Genomic DNA, 16700 nt, shown 5'->3' on the forward strand with positions numbered 1-16700 from the left:
CTTTGCATCCTCATGGACTGTAACCCGCCAGGCTCCTCTGTCCATGGGATTCTCCGGGCATTAGAGTACTGGACTGGGTTGCCATTTCCTTCTCCAGGGAATCTTCCTGACCCAGGGTTTGAACCCAGGTCTGATGCATTGCAAGCAGATTCTTTACCAGCTGAGCCATGAGGGAAGCCCTGAGCAAGCCTCTCTAAGCAACTAAAAACAGGTACTAACAGACTTCCTCTTTTAATGCAATCACCATATTGGCAAGGAATATTCTGTAGATAACAGTAAGTCTTGATTTGAGGAAGCCATTCAACATGATTCTCACAAAAATTTTGTCAGTAAGATGGAGAAATGTGGCCTAAGGGTAGTACAATTGGGTGGTTTCATAGATGGTTGGATGATTATGTCCAAAGAGACTGTATCAAGCCTTATGGGGTGGCATACTATTCAAAATTTTAATCAGTGACTTTGATTAGGGTCTCTCACAAGGTGGTAATCCAGGGATTTTCCAGGGCCAAAGTCATTTTAAGGCTCTTGGGGATGGATCTGCTTCCAAGCTCACTCACATGGTTGTTGGAAGCATGCTATCAGACTGAGGGCCTGAGTTTCTCATGAGCTGTTGGCCCAAGGCCTCCCTAGGTTCCTTATCACTGGGTTTCTCCCTAGAGTGGTTCCACAGCAGCTGGCTTCATCAGGGTCAGTCAGCAAGCAAGACCACAAAAGTAGGAAGCAGACAGAAGTCAGTTTTGTAACCTGCTCTCTGAAATTACACACCATCACTTCTGCCATAGTCTATTGGTTAGAAATAACTCACTAGATCCAGTCCACACACAACAGGAGAGGATTACACCAGGTTGTGAAGACCTGGAGGTGGTGATCACTGGAAGCTTTGTCAGAAGCTGCCCTCTCCAGGGGCTAGCTAATCAAGTGAATATCTAGACCAAATTTTAAACTATTTTACAAGGTCATAGCAAAGCAGCTAAAACAAAGAAGGTGAAATTTAAGACCAATTAATATAAACTCATTCATTCACGTATATAAGTGCAAGATCACTGTGAATTTAGGGATAACTGCTTATGTGAAAAAGATGTCAGCAGTTTAGTTAGTTGTTGCAACAGCTTTAAAGGCCCTGGATGGAAGCTTTGGGTACATTAAGTAGAAGTGTGTGGTGTGCAGAACCAAGCCCCAGCCCCAGTGTGTTATATCAGTATATTGCCCATTCTTCCTAGAGTGTTCCTAATAAGCAAGACACTGGCATGCTTCTGGAATGGGATCGCCTGAGTGGGAAAGAGCCTAGAAATTCAATCATAGTGACACAGCCTGCAAAGTTTTTGTTGGCAAACCTGCTAAAAGATATTTGAAAACTAAGTGCTTCCAGACATAGCTTTCAGTTGATTAAAAACTTTTATTGTGAGGATGCAATTCTTAGTCATTTGCATGTTTTTAAAAAATGCGTTCTCTTCAAAACCCTGGCACTATACCTTTAGCTCATTCAATGTATGGAAAATGTCTGCTCTGTGACCGAAATGGCAGAGCTAGCCATCATCGTCAAACTCATCAGCCAAATCAGGCTCACTTTCTCTCAGAAGAACAAATCAGACTTCATTTTTCAAATAAAGTTAAAGTGTTGATAGACATCACTGTGACAGCCATCTTACTACTGATGTCTAATTCTAAACTAGATAAGGCTTTGCCGTGAATATATTGTCTGGATGAAATAAGGTAGCTCTCCCCGTCCTTTCCAAAGCAGTTTTGCTCTCACAGATCACAAGCTTTGCATTCCCTAATTGTCTCTTTGAAGTTAGGCAGGTTTTTCAGCCCAGGCTAGTGGTTGGTCTTTGAGATGGGTTCTTCTGAGTGGAGACACAAAAGGAAAATCAGCAGACCACAGGCTTGTTTTCAGACAGACCCAATCATGGCAAATGTAGCTATGGCTTCAGTTCAGTTCAGTCGCTCAGTCGTGTACGACTCTTTGTGACCCCATGAATCGCAGCACGCCAGGCCTCCCTGTCCATCACTGTCTCCCGGAGTTTACTCAAACTCATGTCCATCGAGTCAGTGATGCCATCCAGCCATCTCATCCTCTGTCGTCCCCTTCTCCTCCTGCCCCCAATCCCTCCCAGCATCAGAGTCTTTTCCAATGAGTCAACTCTTTGCATGAGGTGGCCAAAGTACTGGAGTTTCAGCTTTAGCATCAGTCCTTCCAATGAACACCCAGGACTGGTCTCCTTTAGGATGGACTGGTTGGATCTCCTTGCAGTCCAAGGAACTCTCAAGGGTCTTCTCCAACACCACAGTTCAAAAGCACCAATTTTTCAGCACTCAGCTTTCTTCACAGTCCAACTCTCACATCCATACATAACCACTGGAAAAACCATAGCCTTGTCTAGACGGACCTTTATTGGCAAAGTAATGTCTCTGCTTTTGAATATGCTATCTAGGTTGGACATAACTTTCCTTCCAAGGAGTAAGCGTCTTTTAATTTCATGGCTGCAATCACCATCTGCAGTGATGTTGGAGCCCCAAAAAATAGTCTGACACTGTTTCCACTGTTTCCCCATCTATTTGCCATGAAGTGAATGCACCTTTTGCCATGATCTTCGTTTTCTGAATGTTGAGCTTTAAGCAACTTTTTCACTCTCCTCTTTCACTTTCATCAACAGGCTCTTTAGTTCCTCTTCACTTTCTGCCATAAGGGTGGTGTCATCTGCATATCTGAGCTTATTGATATAAAGTAGCAAGCACAGAAAGCAAAATTGTAAAATTCACCTATATTTCACATTTGCTATCTGTTTCAAAGGGGTCTAAGCGACAGTATAGTACAGAGAAGATGGCCCTTGGTGTCATAAAACTTGGGTTAGTATCCCACCTCCATCATTTTTACTAATTCTGTGACTTTGACCAAGTCTTTTAACTTTAAAATCTTCATAAGATTATGAAAACTAGATGAGAGATCAGTGTTCATTCACCTTATAAGATGGTGACTTGCTCTACAATGATAAAGTATTGTTTCCAGTGGATTTAACAGGTTAGTTTTAGTTTCACAATGTTGAATTATATGGGGTTTTATATAGCTATATTTTGTATGATTCAGTTGTGATTAGATGGCTATGTATTAAGAACAAGACCTCATTGAAGTTACATAGTTACCAGCCACATAATCTCACTGTTAAGCCAAATAACTAGAATATAGCTTCCTAGTTTTTAACCTTTTATTTTGGAAGTTTTCAAATAGAAAGGAAATAATATAAGGAACCTCTGTGTGCCTGTCACTGAGCTTCAGTAGTTATCAATATTTTGCCATTCTTATTCTGTCTATCCTTTACTGTTGTCTTTTTTTTCTTGGCAATTTCTAAATATCATTTCACCTATAAATACTCTGTTTGTATTTATAGATTAGGACTCTATTTGTGTGTCTCTGTGTATGTATAAAACACTATTCTCATATCTAGCAGACTCAACAACTCCTTAGTATCATGTCATATTCAGTTAATGTTGCTTTCCTTGATTGAACATGAATTTTTAAAGGATCTATTTCTCAATTTAGAATTGTTCTATTAGCCCTAGGGATCTGGAAGTAAATTATAAATTCACAGTTAAAATAACTTAGTTATTTCTCAGAAGGGCTAGAAACAAAATAGAAATATAAAATTGTTCTTTTGTATCATTCTTTTTTTATAAATTCACCTCAACAGTCATCTTTGCCCTGTTTTTTGCATTCCCTTTGATCCCCTCAGTTTAAAACAAATGAACAAACCCAAACCATTCATTACTATAAGATTTAAAGTCCTGTGGATCAAAGAGCAAAGCATAAGTTTGTGCGTGCCTCCACCTACTGGCTAGATAAGAGATTGCTCACATAGCTACTATGTGTTATAGACAGGGCTACACTAGAATTTTTCTGGCAATAGATCTGATGACCCTTAGTATTCAGGTCTCTTTGCTCAGGTTATGGGTTATCTAGATCTTTTCCAGTTTTTTGACATGACACTGATACAGAGTAGACAAAGAGAAAACAAATGAAATCAGGTCACTTGACTTTGCTATTTGTTGGCTACTTGGAAATAGCTCTGATAATTTTGATGGAGAAAAGGCTAGACCAAGCAAATATATTTGGGTTACTGGTGCCTTTCTAGGTATGGTATCCATATCTTTCTTTGCCATAGACTATCTATAACCAGCTCTCTCCTTTTTTCCCCTAAACTGAAGTCACAACATTACATGGCTCAATCTTGTTGCTTATCAAGTTAGCAGATCCTTAGAACTAGTTGATATAAATGATTTATTTATAAGACTGAAGCATACTCAAATACAGAGACAAAACCAGAATTTTACTGCTGGAAAAGATTAGAGCAGTAGATTTCAAACTTTGGCATTGGAAAATCCTGAGTAGAACTTGTTAAACCAGGATGTACCAGGTTTAGATGTACCCCCTAGATATTCAGTGTCAACAAATGTGGGTCCTGAAGCGAGAGGTCAAGAGATGATTGACTTTTAAAGTAAGGGTAATACTATTCAGAGACCATGTTGTCATTATCCCCAACACACACAGTAGTTTGTTAGAAATCTGCATGTGTTTACACTATATCCATGGGTTCCAGACTACAGTTAAGTTAAAACTTGCCTGTAGCAGTTTGCAATTGTTTTCCGCAAAATAAACGTTTTAAAACATAGGTTCAGTTTTGAAGACAGGGCTGTGTCATGTCACCCCCCCACCTCAAAATTAAATGTATATGTGTGGCTGAGTCCCTTCGCTGTTCACCTGAAACTATCACAACATTGTTAATCGGTTATGCCCCAATATAAAATAAAAAGTTAAAAAATGAGTAAATAAATATTGTCCCTTTCCCCAAAAAAATTAAATGTTTATTTCTAAGTCACACATCAGGGCTTATGTTTAGTAGCATCTGATACTTGAGTTAAGCTGTAAATCCTAAATTGGCTGGCCAAGAAATTTTAATTACCTTATTATAGAATGATTACATATACCACAGGGAGAATTATAGTAATTAAAAACGGATTTAAAACACATCTGACATGGAGACAATAGTTTGTATCTTTTAAAATAATATTAACAGTTTGTATTTTTGAAGCTCACAAAGGAGGTAGCCTAAAAGTCCTTTTATTTAATTTTATTGTTAAAATTTTATTTTTAGTCTGTTATTTATGCTCAGAGAAGGGAATGTTTGTGGAAGTCATTTATACCGATAGAGTAGAACTGATTACTACTTACCAGCAAATTTGCCACTTAAGAGAAAACATACTTGTTTCATATCAGGCAAGAAAAATCTGGATGTAACATTTTAATTTATATGAAAATTTGTACATATTTTTATAGCTAGTTTTATCTATTTTGATTTTTTGGTTTTATGTGTAATGATAGAAATTACTCTTCATTCATTGAGCACATATTTATTGAATGCCTCTTTAAGTGCTGGGTAATAGGAAATGGTTGGGAAATAGTTTGGTCCTAGTAAACATCAACAACTTGATACTTCTGGTAATTTAATAATATAAGACACATGAAAGGACCTAACTGGGTGACTCTGTGTGTGTGTGTGTGTTTGCTAAGTCACTCCAGTCGTGTCCGACTCTTTGCGACCCCTTGGACTGTAACCCTCTTGTCTCTTCTGTCCATGGGATTCTTCACGCAACAGTACTAGAGTGGGTTGCCATTTCCTTCTCCAGGGAATCTTCCCGACCCAGGGATCAAACCTGGGTCTCCTGTACTGCAGGCAGATTCTTTACCATCTGAGCCACCAGGGAAGCCCAGGCAACTGTGTAGGTCTTTGGTAAATGCTACTTAGAACAAGAAGAAAATATCTGTGTCATAAACTTTTTAAAATTAAACATCTCTCTCTCTTTTTTTATGATGTAGTGCTTCTTCATTTTTTTATTTTTAAAACTTTTTTTTTCTGTGATATGCTTTTATTGATGTGATTTCGGCAGGGCCAGGACTGTGGCAGGGATAAAAATAAACTTTTTATTTTGTATTGAGGTATAGCCAATTAGCAAACAATGTTGTGATAGTTTCAGGTGGACAGCAAAGAGACTCAGCCATACATATACATGTATCCATTCTCCCCCAAACCCCCATCCCATCCAGGCTGCACATAACATTTGGAACTCTGTGTGTTAGTTGCTCAGTCATGTCCGATTCTTTACCACCCACTGGACTGTCACCCACCAGGCTTCTCTGTCCATGGGATTTCCCAGACAATAATACTGGAGTGGGGTGCCATTTCCTTCTCCAAGGGATCTTCCCAACCCAGGGATCAAACCCACATCTCCTGCACTGCAGGCGGACTCTTTACCATCTGAGCCACCAGGGAAGTGCTCAGTGTTAAACATTTCTGTTGACTTACCACTATATTAGATGTTTAATTGTGTTTTAGTTTTAAGGACTATGTGTCAGGGATCCCCAAGACCACTCCCAAATTTGATGACCTACTAAGAGGACTCTTTCCTGGAGAAGGAAGTGGTAACCCACTCCAGTATTCTTGCCTGGAGAATTCCATGAACAGTGGAGCCTGGTAACTGTTCGTGAGGTTGCAAAGAGTTGGACATGACTGAGCTACTAACACTAAGAGGACTCCTAGGACTCAGCATATAGTCATATTCACAGCTATGATTTATTACTAGCTAAAGAGTATAAGGCACAATTGGCAAAAGGACAAGGTGCATGGATTGTAGTCCAGGGGCAGCGAGGCACAAGCTTTCAAGGGTCTTCTGCCAGCCAGCAGCTGTGACAGCACATGTGAGATGTTGTCCACCAGGGAAGCTCATTAGAGACTCAGCACCCAGGGTTTTTGTCGGGGGCTTGTTATGTAAACACCCTCTGCCTGGCGCATAGCAAATTCCAGACTCCCAGAAAGAAAGCAGGTGTTCAGGATAAATCATATTGTTTGCACAAGCAGTTTAGACACAGTGAGCCACTCTTTTCATTTAGGAGGGGCGGAACCCATCCAAGTTCCCATATGCCAATCAAGAGCTGACCTTGGAGGTATGCCTTGCAAGCCTTTTGAGAGAGAATAGTTAGGCCTTCTATGTTAACTCTTTTCCACACAATAATAGAGAACAACATAAGAAGGATCTGAGTTAATAAACTCCTGGATCTGAAAACAAAATATAATTACCTATAAAGATAATTGCAAAGTTTGGATGGTTTTAAAAAAAAAAACTATTAACTGTAATTACTATATGATTTTGACATCTCTTGGGGGGAAAAATGAAGGTGTCCCAATTTCTGTATAAAACAAATCCTAGATCGAGATGTTACAGTGTAGAATAGATGTTAAGCTTTGAATACTTTAGGAAACAAACTGCATTCTGACGCCTACTATCTTAGAAATGCATTTGAAATTGTTACTCTGGTAATTTTTTTGTGTATGAAATAACTTTGAATAAATTTTTGTATATATAAAATAAGAAAGTTCAGTTAACTTTGTTTTTTAAAAGTAGTAGTTCATTTAAAATGAAAATTTATAAGTTTTTTTAGTGTAATATAATACATATCCTTTGTACAAATTTAGATTATGGAAAATTATAATGATAAAAATAATACCATTTGCAAAAGGTAATCACAGTGAGCATTTCAAAAACATTTCCTTCTATGTATATCCATGATCACAGTTACACTAAGTCGAGATCATTTATACATACAATTTTGTATCCTGGTTCTTTTAACTTAATAATTGTAAGCATTTTGCTATACGAGTAAATGGGGCTTCCCAGTGGTAAAGAGTCCTCCTGCCAGTGCAGGAGATGCAGCAGCTGCGGGTTCACTCCCTGGGTCAGGAAGATGCCCTGGAGAAGGGAATGGCACCCACTGCAGTGTTCTTGCCTGGAGAATCCCATGGACGGAGGAGCCTGGTGGGCCACAGTCCATGGGGTCGCCAAGAGTCAGACACGACTGAGCATGCATGCACAGTATACGATTAAATACTTTTTTAGGTATAACATTTTAATGGCTACATTAAGATGTCTGAACTATATATGCACGTGCTATACTTAAATTTCCTCTAAAGTTGGATATTTACACTGCTTTCTGTTTTTCTGTATTAGAAGTAATGTTATAATTAATCATATTCTTGTACTTAATTACTTGCACACTCCCCCTGATTGCCTTATTTCCTGAAAATGAGTTCTTAGAAGTAGAATTCCTAGATATTAGAATTAGTATATGAATGTATACAAACACCACTATCACACATAGATTTAACCTTTTTTAATTGAATGTATTACATTTAGAAAAATGCATCACAGCACTATACAAGCATAAAGAATTATTGTAAAGTAAGGAACCATGTAGCTGCAACCCAGGTCAAGAAGTTTTAAAACTGCCAGCACTTCAACAGCCCTCAACTTCCATGTTTTTTCTTTCTATACCATCTAAAGAGGTATCCCTGAATAGTGTAATTCAGTGTTATCTACCTTTTGAAATCTTTATTTACATAGAATCATACAGTATACATTCTTTTTGAGTCTGTGAGATTTATCCAGGTTAGTTTGATCTCTATTACTTTGTTGCTATAGTGCTGTATAGTGTTAGTGAACAAACATTCACATGTTTATTTATTCATGTAAATGTTAATGTGTATTTGAGTTGTTTCCAGATTTGGCTATGTTGAACAATAATGTTGTAAACAATCTTGTACCTGTATCCTATGTTGAACAATAATGTTGTAAACAATCTTGTACCTGTGTCCTAGTGTGCCTAAGTAAACATTCATACAGGGTGTAGACCTAGGAGTAGAGTTAATAGGTTTCAGAGTTTATATTGATATAACTTCAGTTTTCCTAGATAACATCAGGCTATTTTCTAAAGTAGATATGTGAACTGACCCTTTACCAGTGGTATATGCCTCCCTAAGGTGATCCAAGTCCTAGTTTTCCTGGCACTGCCCCATGTTTAAAATACTGTTTTTAATCCTTATTTGCTAATTTATGCCTTCCTTTTATTCTCACGATTAATTATTACCTATGCTACACACCTTTGCTAATACTTGGCATTGTTGGAATTTTTAAATTTATTTTTAATTGAAGGATAGTTGCTTTATACTGTTTTGTTGGTTTCTACCAAACATCAACATGAATCAGGCATAGGTTTACTTATGTCCCCTCCCACTTAAACATCCCTCCACCTCCCCATTCCACCCCTCTAGGTTGTTACCGAGTCCTAGTTTGAGTTCCCTGAGTCAAACAGCAAATTCCCATTGGCTATCTATTTTACATATAGTAATGTATGTTTCCGTGTTACTCTCTATATACATCCCAATTTTAGCCAATTGGTGTGTGGTAGAATCTCCTTGTAGTTCTTCCTGATTGTTGTTCAGTCGCCCAATCGTGTGACTCTTTGCAACCCCATGAACTGCAACACACCAGGCCTCCCTGTCCCTCACCATCTCCCAGAGTTTACCAAAGTTCATGTCCATTGCATCAGTGATGCCATTCAGCCACCTCATCCTCTGACGGCCTCTTCTCCTTCTGCCCTCAATCTTTCCCAGCATCAGGGACTTTTCCAATGAGTCAGCTGTTGGCATCCAAAATATTGGTGACCAAAATACTGGAGCTTCAGCTTTAGCATCAGTCCTTCCAATAAGTATTCAAGTTTGATTTACCTTAAGATTGACTAGTTTGATCTCCTTGCTGTCCAAGGGACTCTCAGGAGTCTTCTTCAGCACCACAGTTCGAAGGCATCAATTCTTGGGTGCTCTGCCTTCTTTATGGTCCAGCTCTCACAACCATACATGACCACTGGTAATCTTCCTGAATATTCTTCCCTAAATTGCCATTCAGTCACCTATCTCTTCATTCTTGTAATGATATCTTTTGATTAACAGAAGTTTGTGATTTTAATATAGTCTAATTTATCATTTTAAAATTTTATGGCCAGTGTTTTTGTATCTTGTTTAAGAAATTATTTACTCCCCTGAGATTATGAAGATATTCTGTTATGTTTTCCTATCCACCTGGAATTGATTTGGGGTAGACCGTAAGGTAACAGTCTAGTTTCATTTTTTTCCATATGGATAGTCAATAGTCTCAGCACAATTACTGAAAAGACTGCTCTGTAGTACCACTTTTGCCGTAAATCAGGCATCTATATATGTGCGATTGTTCTAGGCTCTGTTCTGGTCTCTTGGCCTATTTGCCTGGCATTGCACTGCGAGTACAATGTCTTAGCTTTACAATAAGTCCTGGTTACTAGTAGAGCAGGGCTTTCCACTTTGTTCTTCTTTAGACATTTCTTAAGAGCTGTACTTGTCTCTGCATTTTCCATTTCCATTTTAGAATCAAGTTGTCAATTTATACATACGCGCACTTAAAAAACTTGAGATTTTGCCTTAAATTTTTATGTCAAATCTTTATAGCAGCTTGAGAATAATTGACAGATTTATTATTGAGTCTTCCAATTTATGAATATAGTGTCTGTCTTCCCGTTTATTTAGATCCTTGATGTCTTTCAATAAAGTTTTATACTTTTCTTCATAGAAGTTATATACATCTTTTGTTAGATTCTTAGGTATTTGCTTTTAAATGTAGATCAGTCTCTCTCCCTCCTTCCCTCCCCCTTTCTCTCTCTCTTACTCTCCTTCCTTATATTGACATTATATTCCTTCTATTCATCAAGCTTCATCATTTCTAATAATTTATCGATAGAACTGTGTGGATTTTCTGCATACTTGATCATCTGTGTATGGAGAGGATTCTTTCTCTAGCCTTTACTGCAGTGGATAAAATATCCAGAATAATGATAGCAAATCTTTGTTCATTTCTGATCTTAGGGTTTGCTAGGCATAAATGGATGATGAATTTTATCAAATTCTTTTTCTTCTGTGTATATTGAAGTGATCATATGGTTTTCTTTACTCTGCTAATGCAATGAATTTCATTGATTTTTTCATTAACCACACTTGGTGTTGATTTATAATCCATATAATCCTTTTTATTGTTAGATTTGGTTTGCTTGTATTTTGTTTAGACTTTTTACATCTATATTTGTGGGAAGATTATACTATAATTTTCTTGTACTATCCATATCAGATTTTTATATCTAGATTACGCTAGTCTCATAAAATGAATTGAGTAGTTGTCTCTGTTTTTTGTTTTCTGTATATGAGTGGTAGAACTTACCTATAAACCCATCCAGGCCAGACTTTCTTATGAGAAGGGTTTTCATGTCTGATGCAATTCCTTAAATATTTATAGGAATATTTGGGGTTTTGTTTATTAATCTTTCACCCTTGAATTGTATTTTGCTAGGAATGAGTGCATTTTATCTCAACTTTAAATAATTTTATCATAAAGTGGTTCATAATATCTCTATAGGGTCTTTTTCATTCTTAATGCTAGTAATTTACACCTTTTCTTTTTCTTTCTCAGCCTTGCCAGATATTTACCCATTTTATTAGTCTTTTAATCAGTGACTTTTAGCTCTGTAATTCCTTTTTACTGTGTGTTTATTTTCTATTTCAGTAATTTCTATTTGTTGTTTTTCCTGTCCTTCTACTTTGGGTTTAATTTTCTAGAATTTATTTCCTTTTTAAAATTTCAAACTTTTTGTATCCTTGGGTTTTACATGTGTCTCTCATTAAAGGAATATAGTTGTTTTTTTATTCTAGACTCTGAATCTTCATTTTTTAATTAGAGCATTTATTTTTTTTACATTTAATTTTAGTATATTTTGATTGACATTATGGTCTTCTTATGTGCTTTCTGTTTATGCCAACTATTACATATTTCTTCACCTTCCCTGATTTATTTGAATCAGTTGAATACATTTTGTTATTTCATTTTTTTTCTATTAATTCAGAACCCTTTGCTGTTATCTGAGTGTATACCCCAGAAATGCCTCCCTAATTCATCAAATCCTAATGTTGATGTCGTTATTGTCTTCCTGAACAATATAAGCACTATATAGCACATCAATTCCATATAATGCAACCCTTGACTTATAGGATATTTGTGTATATAAATGTGTAAATTGCATGTATTTACATCACTCCAAATTATATTATTATTGTTGTTATTCATTTAGATTTACCTACACACTAATCCTTTCTTTGTTATTTATTCTTTCAGCATCTCTAAAGTTTTACTTGGATTCATTTTTGTGTGTGTCAATCTGCTAAGTGCAAACTCCATTTTTGTTAGTTTCAGAATTTCTTTAGATTCCCTTTAGTGTTGAGGAATATCCACTGGGTAGAGAATTCTAGGTTGATGTTTTCTTTCCATTATATATGATTCTACTGTTTTCTAGCTTCCATTGATATTAAGAATTCAGCTAGCACTCTGTCTCTTCTCTCTGAGGGTAGTCTTTATTTTTAAGGTTATTGAAAAATGTTTTCTTCATCTTTTGTTTTCTATAGTTTTTTCTGTGATGTGGGTGTGTGTGTGTGCATGTGTTTTAATCCTGCCTTAGGTTTTTAGGTCTCTTGAATAGGTGTATTGATATTGTTTATGTTTAGAGAATATTCTCAGCCATTATCTCTTCAAATACTACCTTTGCCTTTTTCTTTCTCTCATCACCTTTGTGACCCAATTAAGTATAGATATAGGTATACCTTATAATATTCTCTATATCTTTTACCTTCTTTTCTGAATTTTGTGTTTTCCTTTTTAAAATCTATATATTTTCTCTTTTTTTCAAAGAAATATTCAAGCTCAACTTTTATATTATGAGACATAGTAGGATTCCTTATTCAATAATCTATGTAGGATAATCTCTGTATATAAAATCCCTATTCATCATCATTGTCTCTCAGTTTTGCCGGTTCTCGATCAAGATATCTTACCCCTTTATATACCTGGTTCATTTTGACTGTGGGCTAGAAATTATTTTGAAAGTTTTTGGCATTGAATGATGCTTTCTTCCTCTAGAGAGAACTGTAATTCCCTTCTACTGGCACATTTAAGCACTAGCAGTCTGGAACTACCTTAATCAAGGTTCAAGGCTTAGATTTTCAGGGCCAATCAAAGGTAAAGAGGGATTGCAAGTACGTGAAGGCACTGATCACTTTCAATTCATGCTAGCTCTTTAGGGTCCTAGCTCAATGTTGGAGAGTTCATTTCAGTTGCTCAGTCGTGTTCGTCTCTTTGTGACCCCATGGACTGCAGCACACCAGGCTTCCCTGTCCATCACCAACTCCTGGAGCTTGCTCAAACTCATATCCATCGAGTTGGTGATGCCATCCAGCCATCATCCTCTGCCATCCCCTTCTCCTCTTGCCTTCAGTCTTTCCCAGCTCAGGGTCTTTTCCAGTGAGTCAGTTCTGCACATCAGGTGGCCATAGTATTGGAACTTCAGCTTCAGCATCAGTCCTTCCAGTGAATATTCAGGACTGATTTCCTTTAGAATTGACTGGTGTGATCTTGCAGTTCAAGGGACCCTCAAGAGTCTCCAGCACCACAGTTCAAAAGCATCAGTTCTTCGGCGCTTGGCTTTCTTTATGATCCAACACTCACATCCATACATGACTACTGTAAAAACCATAGCTTTGACTAGATGGACCTTTGTCAACAAAGTAACATCTCTGCTTTTTGATATGTTGTCTAGGTTTGCCATAGCTTTTCTTCCAAGGAGAAAGCATCTTTTAATTTCATGGCTGCAGTCACCATTTGCAGTGATTTTAGAGCCCCAAAAAATAAAGTCTCTCAGTGTTCCATTGTTTCCCCACCTATTTGCCATGAAGTAATGGGACCGGATGCCATGATCTTAGTGTTTTGATGTTAAGTTTTAAGCCAGCTTTTCACTCTCTTCTTTCACTTTCATCAAGAGGCTCTTTAGTTCCTCTTCACTTTCTGCCATAAGGGTGGTGTCATCTGCATGTCTGAGGTTATTGATATTTCTCCCTGCAATCTTGATTCCAGAATGTGCTTCATTCAGCCTGGCATTTCACATGATGTTGCAGAGTAGTTTATGATGTTCCCCTGAATTCTGACTTATTTTCCATTAGAGATCTTCTGTATAAGCAAATGTCCCCAGGGCAAGAGAAGGACTTTGATCCTTGGCTTTCCTCTCTTGGTTCCCATTCTTAGATTTTAGCCACTATTCCTGACAATTTGATTAGTACTTTGATGTTTTCAGGAACTTTTTAATCCAGCTTTTCTATTGTCTTCACTCAGAGACATCACCTATCAGAAGTGTAGCCAATAGAGTTAAAACTCCTTTTACATAGTGTCACGTTATTGTTCATAAGGATTGTACCAATTTATATTCAAGCCAGTGATAAATGAAAGCAACCGTGTTTACATTTTGGTAGGTCACAATGACATTTTGGTTTCATTTGCATTAATTTTATTACTAATATGGTCAAATATTTTAGAAGTATATTTATCCATTTCTTTTTCATGTTTACTTTCTTTAGTTTTTTTTTTTTGCCATTTTGTAAGAATTCCTTATTTACTAAGGATATTTACCTTTTTCATGCATTTGCAGATATTTTCCCAAAATTTGCCTGTTTAATTTTGTTTTACATTTCTGCACCTTTTTGTATATTGACTTTTTATTTTTTTAATATGAATTTATTCATTTTAATTGGAGGCTAATTACTTTACAATATTGTAGTGGTTTTGCCATACATTGACATGAATCCGACACAAGTGTGCATGTGTTCCCCATCCTGAACCCCCCTCCCACCACCCTCCCCATCCCATCCCTCTGGGTCATCCCAGTGCACCAGCCCCAAGCATCCTGTATCCTGCATTGAACCTGGACTGGCGATCCATTTCACATATGATAATGTACATGTTTCAATGCCATTCTCCCAAATCATCCCACCCTCACCCTCTCCCACAGAGTCCAAAAGACTGTTCTTTACATCTGTGTCTCTTTTGCTGTGTCTCATACAGGGTTATCGTTACCATCTTTCTAAATTCCATATATATGCATTAGTATACTGTATTGGTGTTTTTCTTTCTGGCTTACTTCACTCTGTATAATAGGCTCCAGTTTCATCCACCTCATTAGAACTGATTGAAATGTATTCTTTTTAATGGCTGAGTAATACTCCATTCTGTATTGACTTTTTAAATATGGAGAAGTTTAAGATTCTGTTAGGGAAAGAAATTACAAATAAGAATGAAGACTAGAGTGAACCCTGTGGTGCTGGATTAGAGTTGGAGATGGCAGAATGACATCATATTTAGCATGTACATATATTTAACATGTTTACACACATGAATGTTTACATATATGTGTCTGTATGTGTATACATACATGTACTCATATGCATGTGAGTACAGATACAGAAATAAATATAGATACATGTGCATGGGTTAGTACACATACATACATCTCTGCCACTGAAAGGGCCTAGAACTGTGACACTGCCATAGTAATAATGAGCAAACCCACATCCAAATCTTCATTTCTGAATACATTCTCCCATGAAAGGAGCCAAGGCTCTTTAGAAAAATTATTCTAGGACTGAGGCAGAGAAAACACAAGCTTGGAGCATTTTATACTGCCTGGAAGTAAGGTAATGCTAAAAAAAAAAACCCAGAAAGTTGAGGGGGCATGTGAAAGGGACAAAGAACCAATCTGAAAGAGCTCCCAGCGGCGAAAATTGGAACAGATTAGAGCAACAAAATAGTGTAGCACTAGGCTGTGTGCTCCCGGAGAAGGCAATGCAGCAGCAGCAGGCTGTGTGCTCCAGTTACTCAGTCATGTCCAGCTCTTTGCGACCCCATGGGCTGTCACCCATGAGGCTCCGAACCCAGGGACCAAACCTGCATCTCTTACATCTCCTGCATTAGCAGGCAGGTTCTTTACCACTAGCGCCACCTGGGAAGCCCAGTACTAGGCTATAACCCAAGGCATAAATTAAGTATATAAGAGCCCATACCAATATAAATAAATTATTGAATAAATCAGTGGTAGAGAAGAGCTGCTTCCCAGGTGGCTCAGTGGGTAAAGAATCCACCTGCCAATGCAGGAGACACAGGAGATATGGGTTCAATTCCTGGGTTGGGAAGATCCCCTTGAGGAGGAAATGGCAACCCACTCCAGTATTCTTGCCTGGAGAATCCCATGGACACAGGAGCCTGGTGGGCTACAGCCCATTGGGTTGCAAAGAGTCAGAGATGATTGAACATACACACAGAGAAGAGAAAAACCTTCCTTACAGAAGAGTTCCAAATAATATATGTAGATAATCCCCTCCCGTCTTAAGTGTAGACTGGACCTAGCAACTCATTTTCGAAGAACAGAGGTTGGAAAGGGGAACATAGTAACTTTACAATGGAGAAACTTGACTGACCCTTTTTAACCAAAGAAGCAAGTTAACATCACTGGTAAGTCATGTGGATATCACATGCCCGCTGAGGTGATGTTCTCAGAAGGACACTTCACCTCTGTGGTGTCCTTACCCCCAAACCCACAACTGCCATCTAAAAAAAGAAAAATTTCAGAACAAAGAAAGTATTTTAGTCAACAAACATGTGAAGTCCAAACACAATCTGGAGTTGAGTTAATAGTAATGCACCAGTGTTACTCTCTTAGTTTTGACAAACGTACTATGGTTGCCTAAAATGTTAACATTAGGGAAGTTGAGTATGGGGTATACGAGGACTCTCTGTACTATCTTTGCAGTTTTTATGTAAATCTAGTTATTAGAAATGAAAAAGTTTTCTTCAATCGGACTTAAACAATCAAACATGAAACCTTGAGTTTACACTGTTATCTCCAGTTTAAAGTAACAATTACA

At 37.5% G+C, this 16700-nt stretch overlaps 1 protein-coding gene across 8 annotated transcripts in view; it reads left to right on the forward strand.

The window, feature by feature from the left end:
* The window catches only part of CASK (calcium/calmodulin dependent serine protein kinase), a 392189-nt gene that overhangs the window by 149403 nt on the left and 226086 nt on the right, over positions 1-16700 (forward strand). The window lies entirely within an intron of this gene.

This window comes from Oryx dammah, unplaced genomic scaffold, assembly GCF_014754425.2.
Source record: "Oryx dammah isolate SB20612 unplaced genomic scaffold, SCBI_Odam_1.1 HiC_scaffold_23, whole genome shotgun sequence".
NCBI classification, from domain to species: Eukaryota; Metazoa; Chordata; class Mammalia; order Artiodactyla; family Bovidae; genus Oryx; species Oryx dammah.